Source organism: Lygodium microphyllum, chromosome 15 (assembly GCF_053477565.2).
Source record: "Lygodium microphyllum isolate KBCC chromosome 15, Lygodium_microphyllum_v1.1.10, whole genome shotgun sequence".
Taxonomy (NCBI): Eukaryota; Viridiplantae; Streptophyta; class Polypodiopsida; order Schizaeales; family Lygodiaceae; genus Lygodium; species Lygodium microphyllum.
This window is the reverse complement of record NC_141149.1, coordinates 125,844,113-125,858,894: the sequence shown is the minus strand read 5'-3', so window position 1 is coordinate 125,858,894 and position 14,782 is coordinate 125,844,113.

Genomic DNA, 14,782 nt, shown 5'->3' with positions numbered 1-14,782 from the left:
CATGCTACTTCTGAACCACAATGCAATCCCAACAATCACAATCCAAAAACAAACCCAAATACCCCCCCCCCCCCCCCTCTTGTGTCAAGGTTGGACTCAATTAATCTTATAAAGTACATCTATCACACCAACATTGTGGCCAATACCAAACCATTAATGATGAAAAGACATTAATACAAACTATAATGATACAATAAAATTAAAGCATAATAATAAAAAATTACATGTCTACTGCTATCAATTTGGTGGGCTATTATCCACATATCCACATGCTTATTGTTGGTGGGCTACTAGCATCCACATTGGATTGGTGGGCCACCCCCTAGCCTATGCTTAGTGTCCATGTCCCATATAATGCACCATGCCTTGGCCTATGCCTATATATACACACATGTATGTGTCAATCTGTATGGAATTTCCAAATCTCCCAAACCCCTACTATCACTAGTTGGCTGCCATAGCCTCAACTTTGGGAAGGGTGCTTAGACAAAGACCCCACCCTGGCATAAATATGAGATGGCACTCCCCACTCTTCATGGAAATTAATATTAGTAAGAAACTTAAAAGAATTCATAATCATAAAATTTTCTAAAGGGTCTCCCCTCCTCAAAAAATAAATCATATACAAAAACTTAGTGAATGCTTGTTTTAAATTTTAAAGCAAGGTCATTTCATAAGGAATTGTCTTGAGTGGGGCTCTCCTAGAAAGAAAGAAGCTTAGACTATAGAGGCCCTCAAGGTTGATCCTTAAAGAAGTCCAATGCAAAAATAACCAAAAAAATAATTTTAAAAAAGCACTCATACTAAGAGCAAATCTAATATTAGGTATATAACACTCTTCATTACCTTAGAAACTACTGTTGAAAGTGAAAAAGGTATGAAGAAGCAAAGTATTCATCTGAGTAAAACAAAAAATTCTAAAGATTCTAAGGATGATGAGTTTGTTAATAGTACATGGTTTTCTTAGGATGCAAACATGAATATAGAAGCACAGAGAAAAGAGATACATGATTATGATCCTTATAGGCCATTCAACGACCTCGTAACTTGAAGGAATATGAAGAAATGGATAGAATACACTTCAATAAGTATAATACATGCATGATATAGATGCTCACTTGTATGGGGGAAGATTGTACCCATTCTTTTGTCATGCACTCTTGTCTCAATATTCTCTCTTGTACAATTTGTGTTTCCTCAACTTTTAGTTAATTATTAGTTATTGTATAGTAAAGGCCACAACATCAACATGGTAGAAATTGCCAAAGACAAATATGAAGGGAGAGGTACAATAAATTTAGGACAAGAAAGGAAGGTGTGGCACAGACTTAAAGGCTACCTTGTTGCTCTCAAGTTGTTAGGGGTTGGAAAGGTCTACACCTAAATCTAGTGGGGATCAATGAAAATAGAAGGCAAATGGAAGAAATAAATACTAGAACACAAACTTTTGAATATACTATAGAATACAAGAAAAAGATAAACCCAATAAGAAATTATATTACTCTTAGATTCACGTGTCTTTGACTTCAGCCCTATTAATCACAAATATAAATCACTTTTTTATTTTCCATAACCTATTATAATGGCTCGTATTTCTATTTATAGCCATATATAACAGTCCAAGCATGCTTTTAACTATCGCTTTTCATGCTTTTTGCCTTTCAAACTCTTGTTGTTTGCGTTTCCTGTATTCATCTTATTTCTCTATGCTTAGCTGCCACTTTTTTTTACCATAACTTTTGCATATAAACTCAGAGTAGGGTCTTTAGGTACTCAAATCAAAGTGAACAGACTTGATGGACAAGGTCACTTGGACAAAGTTGCAAAGATCCTCTTCAAATAGCAAAAGAAGCCACCTTTTTGTGAATATGTCACTTTTTTATATTTTTCATCTTGGAAGATGTGTACCATGGAAATAAGTCCTAACATATTGGTAATGGTCTCCGACACTTAATTTTGGTCACTTACATGTCCAACATATGAATTGGTACTTTCGATTGTGTCATATGCTAACTTACTCTTGAGAGGTCACATGAATAATGGAATAACTCATCCTATAGGCACACACTGAAATCCTATAACATTGGGAAACATGTTTATTTTCATACTTTAGACATGTACTGTATCGACATCCCTCGATGTATCAATGTTCCTTACATGATTGATACATATTGTTATAAATTGCACAACTCCTCTATTATCTTTACTCTTAATGCATATGCAAAACCATCATTTAAAACTTTAGTCGCCATCTGTGCTATAGTAATAAATGGCTACCCTAAGATCAATAGGTATGATGAAGAATCTTCCATAAAGAAATGGTAATCATCTTATATATCTCCTATGGTAATCTTCACATTGGGACATGTAATATATAGGTCTCCTATGAAGTTTTTGGCTGCCCACATCATGATCGACATCTACAAGCCATCTTCCATTCTCATAAATACTCCTTACCATGACATTTATATTTGAACCATGGTCTATCAATGCAACACATGGAGTTTCCAGCCCTTCGACCTTCACTATAGTCTCTATGGTAGCATGGGCACAATGATTCTAGGAATAATGACTCCTATGTATCATCCTTAAAGCCACTTTATCCTCTGTATAGTGCATAGGCCATACAACTATTGTGTTTTTACTCCATATCTCAATCTTATCAACAACATTGTTCACTTTATCACTGTAATAAAGCAAATTACATGCCCTTTTAGTTTGGTTAATTAGCTTATTTTAGGCTAGGGTATAAAAGGCAAGAGGGGGCCAATGTAACACATATTTTCACAATTATTTGTAAACTTCTCCATTCTTGGAGCTTGAGGGTTTCATTCCTCCTCCCAACATTGAGGGTGGATACTCAATGCCCACAGAGGTGGATTTCTTCCACTAGCCTTTCATCTTGATTCTCATTGTATTTGATTTAATTCAGCTATGTCTACCTTGTGTTATAGTTTAATGTAAAGTTCAGTTATGGCATGGCTATGGCTAGTTGTTTTATATGTGTTTTCTTGGTTTGAAGAGTTTTGTAATCCAGTTTAGGTATTTTTCATTTTCATAGTATTGAATGCTTACTTTGATCTAATGGCAAGGTGGTTTTCAAGCTTTGATCTGGTTTTTAGCACCATTACAAGTAATTGGAGTTTGATCTTGGTCACATGACCTGATATAGTTCAAACTATAACTAGTAAAGGTTCTTCATAGCAAGTCATGACTATCTTTAAGGTTATTGGAGAATATTTGAAGAAGAGTTATGGGGTTCTTGCTAATCTAGCAAGTCATAACCCCATTGGAGACCAAAATTTGGAGCAAACTGGACAAAGTTGTATTCAAAGAGTTTGGAGAAAAATGTATCTGGGCTTACTTACTAGGGAAACCCTTACTTTCCTCTTCTTCTTTAAGTTTTTTCAAGCTCCCATGGAGATTTCTTGGATCTAATCATCTTCTCATGGCCTAATCCTTATTCACTGATAGCAAAACCCGATTCTCTCATCTTTAGGAGCTAGAAGAGCATCACATTGTGTAATATTGGGCAGTAAGGACATGTAGACAGGCATCAGAATACAACACATTTTGTGGTGCAAAAAACGAGCCTAATCTGGCAACAAAGGTAACTCTTATTCAACATAAAAGGGTTAAGGCATGTCCTCCACTAGTGAAGAAAGAAGTTAGGGCAAGTGAATTAATGCATTTCAAGCATTATAGGTTATTAGCAAGCTCCTTTTTCTTCTCCATATTTGGAATCTTGGATAGCAGCTGAACATTTCATCTCTAAAGCATTTTAATCGATCTTCCTTCTTCCATGGCTGCCATAAATAGGAAATCATAGTAATCTCTTAAAATCTTGGTTTGATTTTGATCCTATCAAGGGGCTTTTGTCCATTAAACACTCCAGGGTACTTCTCTAGCAACATACTTCAAGGATTAACCAAGATTGATGTAATTTATTCAATAATTGAAGGGATCTTATCTTGGTTGATTACTATCATATTAAGGTATCATATCTTGATGAAATATTGGATCATTGTGTTTCTAATCATTAGGATTTCATACACTTCACTCACATAGAAGGAGAAGAAAAGGCCAATCTATCATCCTTTAGCCAACATTGGAGGAAATTGTTGGGGTTTTGGAGTATTCTCTTCTCTTGAATATTTGGAGACTTCATGAGGATTTCCCAAAAACTATTATAGATAGAATTCGATCAAAGTTCAACACTCTTCTTTATCAAGTATTGAAAAATATATTTCATCTATGCCCTTCTAATCTCTCCATTTTCATCTATTGATGCATAGTTAATTGTTGAAGGAGAGGTTAGTTTATGTATACCTTTATTGCTTGATTGAAACCTTCATTACTTGACTGAATTCTTAGTACTGATTGAATTAATTTTGATTCCCAATCATTGAAGATTGATTTTCAATCACTATAAGAATTATGATTTAGCCTATCAACTTGTTCACTTCCATCATTACTTCCAATGATTAATCCATGAACTTAAGAACATGGCATCTAAATCTAAAATTTAAGAAAAAAAATTGCCTGTGTGTTTTGGCTAATCTCTAATCTTTAATCTTTTGCTGATCCAATACATTGATAAACCCCAAGAAATTGTAAAAAGTGAGTTTAATGATTCAGTGAGTCATTATGATTACTGAAGGTAAACCTTTCCCAACCCTCATTGATCTTCATTGATCTTTCAAAATTTTGTATATCATTGAATGCCGAAAGCTTTTGATTCAGCCATGCATATTATTCCTGATTTTTAGAACACTAGCATTGTGATGTGTATATACCAACCAGGAAAAAGGTCAAAGCTAGATGACATAGCAAGACGAAAGGGAGATGAACCTCCCTTGCTATTTAGGACTCTATAGGGATGCATAACCTAGCTTGGAAGGAACTTTGCACACCTTCTAGATTTGTCTATTCACCATTTATTCCTCATTAGAGGTGGTGGACCATGGAAGACCACTTGGGATAGAGTGGAAAAGATTCAAGTATCATTGATACTAAAACAAGGCAAAACAAGATAGTAGGTATAAAGAATTGTAGGGATTTATAGGTTTATAGATCATACATAGGTGGTTTGATGGTACTTGCAGGGTATACATATTGATTTTTAGTAACCATAGGTGTATCATGATGCTCTATAGTCATTGCTAAAACAATGCTTTTACAAGCATAGAGATGTTACAGTTTCATTCTCAATAGCCACAAAGAATTGATTAAAGAAATATATATATTAATTTTAACAGTGGTACTCCATACAAATAGGACAAATTTATCTTTGATTCTATCCAAAAAATTTGGTAAACGGACATGTGGGTCAAAATTTATGGTCTCTTTACTATGATAGGTGGTCATAAGCAGACATCTTCTAGATAGTAAGATAAGGTTTACTGTTTTGACTTATATCTACCTCATACTTCTTTCAAACTTGGTATTTCAGTAATTCTTCCTTACTCACACATTATAAGCTTCATTGGGAGCCAAACATCAAAGTGATTGGAAAAGTACAACTCAAGCTATCAACCATTTACTAACATGTAGTCATTTACTACTACACTTATCTCAATGGCAAGAAACAAGAGGAAAGAGCAAGTGCTTGAGAATATGAATGAGGAATTGGTTGACTACCATTAAAGGTTAATTCAACCATGGGGCAAAAAAAAGGGCAAAATGTTATGGGCAATAGCAATACAAACGAAGAGACACATTGGCCAAGAAACCCTCATATTTTGGAACCTATGACTGAAGCTAATGTATCACATGACTCAAATGATTCTCAAAAACTCTCACAAAGGGTTGATAGCATGAATTAAGGCATCATCCAACTAAATCATGTGATAGATGATAAGTTCGGGAAAATGATTACCCATTTGAAAAAAGTTTGGACAACACAATCATACATGGGGATGCAAAGCTTGATCAAATGATTGCAATACTCAACACAGCTGAGGTAGCAAATGGCAAAGTAATCAACCTTCTAATGGTAATGGTATGACACTTCCAAATGACAATACAATGTTTAAAGTAGTCAATTAATTTGTACATTCAACTTATGAGCATGGAGGTCCTTTAAGAGCCAATGAAACAGTTTAGCTACCTTCAAATTCATGGAATAGAGGAAGACCCAAATATAATTTCTCAAAAAGTCATGGACAACAAGAGAATTTTCAGCATATTGATCGTAGAGATGATGACATAAATGGTGTGATTCTTTTTACAAATAGTTTTATCTTCAACATACTCAAGTACCTAATGTAAGAAATTATCAAGATCAACAAATTCATGATGAACTAAGGAGAGATGACAGATTTTAGCATGATGAAGCCCTTGATGACATGATGCTACATGGAGAGCCCAACCAAAATCATCAGCCACTTGATAATACTTCATTTGGGCATCATTCATTTGGTAGTTTAAAAATAAGACAACACTCTTTCAACAACAATCATGGACAATAAATATTTGGCAATTACTCTCATAGACAGCAACAATCATTTAGCTTCCCCAACAATAATGGATAGCATTATCACTATGACAAAGAATACAATGAAAAGATTAACATATCTCAGTTCAAAGGAGATAACCCCTTACCAACAGAATGAGAAGAATAGATCAACAAGTTGCAAATGTACTTTACTCTCTATCCACATAATGATATAAGCAAAGATATGTTATGCAACCTTGCACTTAAAGGATTATGCATATACATGGTGGTGATAAATTGGGCAAAATTTTTAGACTTGGAAAGGTTTTTAATTAGTCATGACTCAAGTATTTGTATCTCCAATGGAAAAGGTAAAAACTAGAAAGAAAATGGTATAATCTCAGGGAAAGGAACTTTATAATTAGAGAATATTCTAGCTATTTCTTAAATATTTCCATGTACGTTGAGGATATATCTAGCTCAACAAAATCGAGCAATTATATGTTTAGTCTTGATCCAAATCTTTCAGCAAAAGTTGGGGTGACAAAGTCTACAAATGTCCTTGCAGCCATACAATATGTTGAACGCTATAGTCAAAAGTATAGAAGACAATTGAGCTCTTTTTAGCTCAAAATAGGAGTGACTTACAATTCAAATTAGCTAATGAGAATGGGACAATAGTTCAACCAACAAAGAGAGGGTTATAGACAAGAAAACATGTTTTTAAATACGTTCAATAAGGCTCCCACTTATCCTATAACATACACTTCTAAACAAGGCAATAACTTGAAGTATAGTGATGAACCAAAAGGGGTTTTCAAGAGAACAAATGATGGAACCAAACAATTACCTAATAATGTCAACAAGAAGCCTTAAGGATTATGTTTCAAGTGTGGTAAGAAATGGTCTCCTGACCATAAACAGAAATGCAAAGCCAACAATGCCAAGTATAACATGGCAATCATGGAAAGCTTTGATGAAGCTGAGATGCATGCAAAAAGTCTATTATAGATAGAGGCTATTCCTACTTGTGATTAGACACATGATCGTGATGATTGGGACACTCATTTAGGAGGATTTAGAGCCAATTAATAGGTTCCCACTTAATCCAAGTTGTTCATTTGACCTTGGTGGATTATAGATGGATGATTCTTTAACTATTTCATGTTCGCCCATGTTATGTTTCATATCCCAAGATGCATGGATGAGATGCAAAGGAGAGAATACACTTCATCTTAAAGGAACCATCAATTCTATGATTACTCATATTCTCATTAATATAGTAGCACCCATAGCTTTGTCAATGCCAAATCATTACATGAACTGAAGTTATTGCCTTAAGAAATGGACTCTCTACTAAAGGTATAAGTTGCAAATGGAGCTCAAGAGTTGAGCAAGGAGATATGCCTACAGACTCCTATTGAGTGATCTTAGTCTTGCACCATTATGATGGACTTGATTGTTATAGATATGGGTCCCATTGACATCATTATTGATTGTGATTCGCTCAAACAACTTGGAAACTTTTTTTTGGATCTCAATTATATGTTAATGGAGTTTACATAAAATGGATAGCAAGTAACACTCAATGGCCTAGATAGAAAACAAATGAAAATAATCAGCAAGAAGAAGATGAAGAAGAAAATCAATGCTATGTCGTGTTTTCACACTTGTTCTTTCAAAGGTGGATGAAAATCAACAATCTTATTTACCCAAGAAGTAAGATCCATATCTATGTAAAATTTTACATGAGTTTAAGGATATATTTTAGCCTTCTACATCATTACCTCCTAAGCGAGAAGTAGACCATCCTATTGAATTGGCATCTAACACTAAACCTCTCAACAAACCACCTTACAGGTTGTCAAAGTATGAGAGAGAAAACATGGAGAAATAGGTTGAAGACTTGCTGGAAATGGGGTTTATTCATCATAGTCAGCCACCTTTAGCTTCTCCCATATTACTTGTTAAGAAGAAAGATGATTCCTTTAGGACGTGCATTGATTTATAGAGACCTTAATAAGTGCACTATAAAGAACATGTACCCAATTCCTTGCATTGATGATTTATTGGATGAACACAAGGATGCAAAAGTATTCACCAAGATTGAATTGAGGTCAAGATACCATCAAATTAAGAGAAAGGAAGGTGATTGAGTACAAGACAACTTTTAGGATAGAAAGGGGTCTCTAAAGGAGATTTGTCCTTTGGCAACTGCTCCAACTAAAGACCATAGGCAAAAGCTTCTCTTTCCATCTCTCGCATCATATAAGAAGAGCACAAAAGAGACTCCAACAATTTCTTCACACCACCCTTACCAAATTTTGGTTTAATCAATTGCTATGTATCCCCGAAATAGATCATCTTGTCCTTCCAAACTAGCAACTTTAGCCTTTTTGCCTCTTCAAAATCTTGATAGTCCTTCCGCTCATGATCTGGACTATCACACCACATGCAATGGCAAACACAGTCATTTCTGGAAGAATTTGTAGCAGTAGAAGAGGTTGGAGTAGAAATTGGAGTTGGACTAAGTGGCTGCTGCTCTATTCTGGTCATCTTGATTTGTAGATCTTTTAAGTTCTTTGAAATTTTTTCCACCGTGTCTTCGACAAGTCGGTTTTATTGATGGTCTGACAACTACAACAAGAATAGGCATAGGCATAGACACAATATGAGAAATAGGAGAAGAAGTGGATGGAGCAACAAGAGAAGTAGGAGAAGACATCACTAGAGGTGATTACACGCCATTTTGCAAGCGAGCTTTCCATCTTCGCCTCTTTTTCAGTGTAAAACCACATGCAGGATCAACGGCTTGCAAGAATAACTCCACTTTCTTCGAGTTTAGAGCTCTTGGCTCTAGTGCATCCAACTGGTCGTATCACTCTTTAAACTCTTGCAACAACTCGAAAGCAACAAGTCCTTTGTTGGGCTAATAGACCCACTCTCTGAATGTCTTCCACGTAGCACTACCATAATCCTCAAGAAAATATCCATCTTCGAGTGCTTTCCTGAAAACATTCCAGTTAGAATACCATATTGGAGAATATGGGAATTTCCCATAAGTTTGGGACACATGGTGACATCTTTGGATTTGTCATAACTTGAACATTAAAACTCCAAATCAAGCTCTCTATAGCTCAATAGATTCCAGCTTTCAAGTGCTTTCCAATGATAGGTCACATCGTATGGTTTTGAGAAACTTATGGGCATGTTATCTGAGTGCCACCTTTTTAATATTCAAAAAATGGGAATTGGGAGATTCCCAAACTCACTAATATTGTGTTTTAGTGTCTTGCACAAATAAATCTGTCACTCTAACCTGCAAAGCAAGCATGACAAGCTGTAAGAAATAGTTACTCCAAATGGACAGAACTCCAAAGAAGTGCATCAAGCTTTCAAAGGCTTTAACATTCCGATCATCAAATAATTTGCGCTCATTAACCACAGCCTCGATCGCCTTGGTCCCACCATGTGTATGCTCTTGTTCTTGATGCAACAATCGTTGTTGATCCAATTGCTGCTGATGTAACTACTGCTGATGTTGCATAGATAACTGCATCTGCTAATTCTGCATCATAATGGTTGAAGAAAGAGTTTGCAATATTGTCTTCATCTCATCGGTCGAAAGAGAAGAAGCAGTCGATGAAGTGGGTGGATTATTCGAAGAGTCTCCTATCTCGATGATCAGAAACCATGCTTTCACATTGGGTTCACCAGATGTCGCACCGAAAGTACATGAAAGTCACTCGCCGCACGGACGCTTAGCAAGATGGGAGCAAAAGATAAATAAGAGTACTCAAGTCAAGATAAATACATGGATCGAGTAAAATAATTGTTAGGATTCACATTCGATCAATTACATATGTCAGCATGATAATAAGGAGATGTGGGAATACAAGGATTTCAATCTTCACAATACATCATAATACATGTTCTCATACATAGATTTCTTTATTGATGCATGCAAAGGATAGATTAGAAGAAGTTCAATGAATCAATTCACAAGAGATCTTCAAAGTTTGGTCACAAGAGAGCATAATTTGTCATGAATATGCATGAAAAGAGAAGCGATTTGAAAGTGTTTTTGATAATGCAGATATGGTACTTCTAAGTATTAAGGTTCCAAAGGGTGAGGAGGTCTCATCAAAATAATCATATTCTCCAAATCCATACCATGACGAAGTCACCTGTGCAGAGATATTTACAAGTGCAATAAATCCCATAGAAACATAAAGTTGCAGGAATGTGAGTTATAGATTATCTCATCCTGGGACCACTTTCAATGTTCCGATCTATGACAGGACCCATTAGTCCACTTTGAAGGATGGAAGCAATCATTCCATCACCACTACGTTCTCAATAGTCACTTTTTTGGACATTTGTTGATTCTAGAAAACATGGTTGAATCTCTAGCCACAGCCTGCACATGGAAACCTTTAAACACCTTATCTTAAGCATGCCCCTTGAATTCAAAGGGGAGAAAGGCTGGATTAGTTGGCCATAACCAAAATTTTCTTGGTGACAACAATCTACGGAGAAGGATTAATAATGCGCGGTGCTCATACAGAAGCGGTAATTCAGGGTGGCCACTAGGATAGCGCATAAATATATTTTTTATTCTCTCCATGGACATATATTGGCAGCCAGATCATGTCCAAAAGTGAATAGCTTACGTGACGATCAACGAGCAAAAATCACATCGTCTTTATGATCAACTGCACATCGTTTAAGGTGGTTTTCTCCCTAGGCTATCATCATCCAATAGAATAAAGCATATACTATAATCTCCAACCTGTTGTTGATGGAATTGATCACTTCCTAGAGCATCTCTGGTGTAATAATGCTACCATAGCCCTCTCGAGGCTCTAATCAAATATTTTTCTCACTATCGTTGCTCCACCTCTAACAACTTCGCAAGAATTTCCCATGACGATAGTTACACCAGTGTTCTTTAGTATTTTCCCTCCTTGATTATGCAGATGGTTGTCGTCCCTTCTAGCTCTGCTCTTCACAAAGTTCCCACTTCATGGTTTGCTGTAGATTCCATTGTTCTCCCTTAAGTCAAGTCACACATGCTAATGACAACCTCCACATACCTCTTTTGTCAGTCCCTTGATGATGGTGATGGACCCTTACGTTCTTGCTACCGAACTCCTCCAATCACGTATAGGTCTTCAATTAGGGAAGTCGTCATCAAGACTCGCTTTTAAAGGATGCAGAAGAGAAAGCAACTCATGAAGTTGAATTGGAAGCCGATCATGGAACTACTGTTGTCACTCCCCTGTCCTTGGATCTCGATTGCCCCCCCCCTTTTAAACTTGTTGTCCATGCTGGTAATCGATGCAAAGCTTGGTGCTTTTTCCTGAGAAAAGCTTAAAAAAAGCTTTCAATATTTGACGTCAATGTTTATGTCAATCTTGTCGCCTCCAAAAAAGCTTATTAAAAGCATTCAATTTAGTTCGCCCTTGATTGACATCAAGGATGATGCTTTATCAACACCTCTGCTTTTGCTATACATTAGGATAAGAGCACATGATCATTTAAAAACTTTGAGTGTCTTATCAAACAATGAAGCCACATCTACCATTATCCATGGGTATAAAACACTCTCCATTACACGAAGTGCAACAACAAGTTTGCAGTGAAAATTAGCTAGGAAATCCACATCCTCAGAGAAAAATCAGTCTCTCTCCTTAGATCTCAATAGAGACCAAGAGAGGACATTGTCAAAGGTATATATAATCCCATTAGGCTTTTTCAAATCCAAATATATCTTTTTACAATGTTCTCCGCAAAACATAGTAGTCTGTATTAGCAAGATACATGATATAGATGCTCACATTGAACACTCAACAATATACTTCTTGTAAAGCTTGTTTTATCCTGACTGGTATTGCAAAAAGAACATTGACACTTTGGCCAAAACCAGTCTCCTTTCAGGATATCTTGTATGTGTAAGCAGGATGTGTAATAGGTGGAGAGATAGTGGTCACATCATAGCAAGTCTCCACCATTTTCACAAAGAAAGCAAGTGTTGGATGTAGCAATACTCCACTTAAATGTCCATGATATGAGCGGATAACTTTGTAATATTTCCACACAATAAAAGTTTGTTGGTTAGTTCAAAAGTTAGTTAGTTAATTAATAAGTTAGTAAGATTACTAACTAAAGACTAACTAAGGTAAAAACTAACTAACATTAATTATTAATAATTTTTATTTAATTTAAAATATTTTATTTAGAAAAATCAAGAGTCATAAATTCGATATTTTTTTTCGAATTGGCAAGGACCGTGGCCACCCTTCACGTAAATTACAACGTGAACGAAACTTATGAGTTATATTAATCACTAGGACAATGTGTATAGTTTGGATGGTCTAAAAATATTAGACTTTTGGACAATACTAGAATATTTTAGATATTTTAGAGATTATCTTTATTTTTTAAAAAAAAAGAGATATGGAGATTTCTAGAACTAGATGTCATTTAAAAGAAAAAAACAAGTGATGTGTTAGTTAGTTTGAAGATTTTAAAGAAAAGTGACTGGCAAAATCACGCACATCGCGATCGCAGTTCACAGGCAGTAGACAGCACTTCGAACAGAGAAAAGAATGAGTGAACTGAGTGCTTTCTAAACAAATGTCTTGGAGTTTTACCCCCCTTTCGGAGCCAATGGAACCATCAGATTTATGATCTAAGCATCAGATCACTGATCTTTCCAAGATCCCCCTCCACAAAGAGCTCCACTTCTCAACCACAAGCCCTTTTCTCCAATTCACTATAAATATGCGGCATGGGAGAGGCATAAGGGACATAAGGAGACCCCGAGAGGCTGCGAGAGAGAAGAAGAGAGAAGGAAGAATACTCCTTCAAGAGGCCGCGAGAAGTTAGAGAGAGAGAGAGATAGAGAGATAGAGAGAGAGAAAGAGAAAGAGGAAGAGAGTTAGCTCAAATCCCTTGTCTCGATCTTTAACTAAGCCATATTCTCTTACCCTCTCTCATCTAAAATCTATCCCACCTTCCCTATCTCTCAAACTCCTCGTGGACGATGGCTCCAAAGCGACGAAGTGGAACAACCATGGAAATCAACGCAACCGGTCAAGCAACGGGTATTGCCAATGATACGGGAGTGCCCGAGGTTGCGGGAGTTGCCACTACAAATGGAATATCGGGTGTGGCTAATGCGAGCGTGAGTAAAGATGAAGTTCATAATGTCGCCATGCTGCCAAACCAGGTTATTCATTACTAGATTATCATTTTTCAATATAAGATAATTACATAAGATATTAGCTTCCATATTCTTCACTTACACATTAAACTGATAACTCATCTAGAAAGACATATTAGTTCAAGCATAAAACAATTAATCACTATGATTTGTAGCTAGAATAGTTGGGATACTAAGGCATAGAATCATGATAGAATTAATTGCCAAAGGTTATTGTACATATGTCTTTATGCGCATTCAATATAGTTATGATCAAATGCGACGAGGTTAAGAATTGATTAGTGAAGGTTATAGAAACTGATTATCTATTTAGGAATCCTATAGATCATCTCGTTGAGTTATCGACACAATATATTTCCTTAAGGGATTTTGCTTATGTTGGATAAGTGAATCCAAATGGAAAACTCATGCCTTGCTTAACATGTTATAAGAGGTATACTCAACACTTCTTTATGGGGAGAAGAATCCTCATTAGAGTGAAAGGTTACCTTAGGATAAGGTCTACCTTGGCTATGTGAAACTGTGATTTACATGTTGGGATGATTGTCATTGCACTATTTGATACATATTTGAAAGGACTGTTTGTGCTTGCTAGAATCTAGATTTTTGATTGAAATTATTGCCAAACAGAATAAAAGGAAGGATTGCGCCAGGCTACCCCCAAGCTAGCGGCCAGACCCTACTCCAAGGGGGTCATGATTATCGCTATGAGAGGCTTGGACCGGCTCCGTAGGCGAAAGGTCCATTAGTAGGGATAGTCTCGGGCAGTAGGAATTGTAGGTGCATCAGTAGGGATAGTCTCGGGCACTAGGAATTGTAGGTGCCAGAGGGGGCCCTGGCTGTAAATCCTGCATTGTTCCAAGAATCTGACGAGCCCCTTCGTGACCCAGGATAGGATCCTAGAACCCTAGATACTAGTTATGAGGGTGGAATCTTGGTGGACAGAATGTCCTTATGGAATTCTGTGTATCTTCCACTGGGACGGAATGATGGAAATTGTAATAGACTTCCAATATAATAAAGAAGTTTGCTTTACTGTTCGAATTGTATGCATGTTAGTGAGATAAATTATGTGAAGGAACGTGTGACTTAATGGACTAATTAAGGAAGCTGGTTGT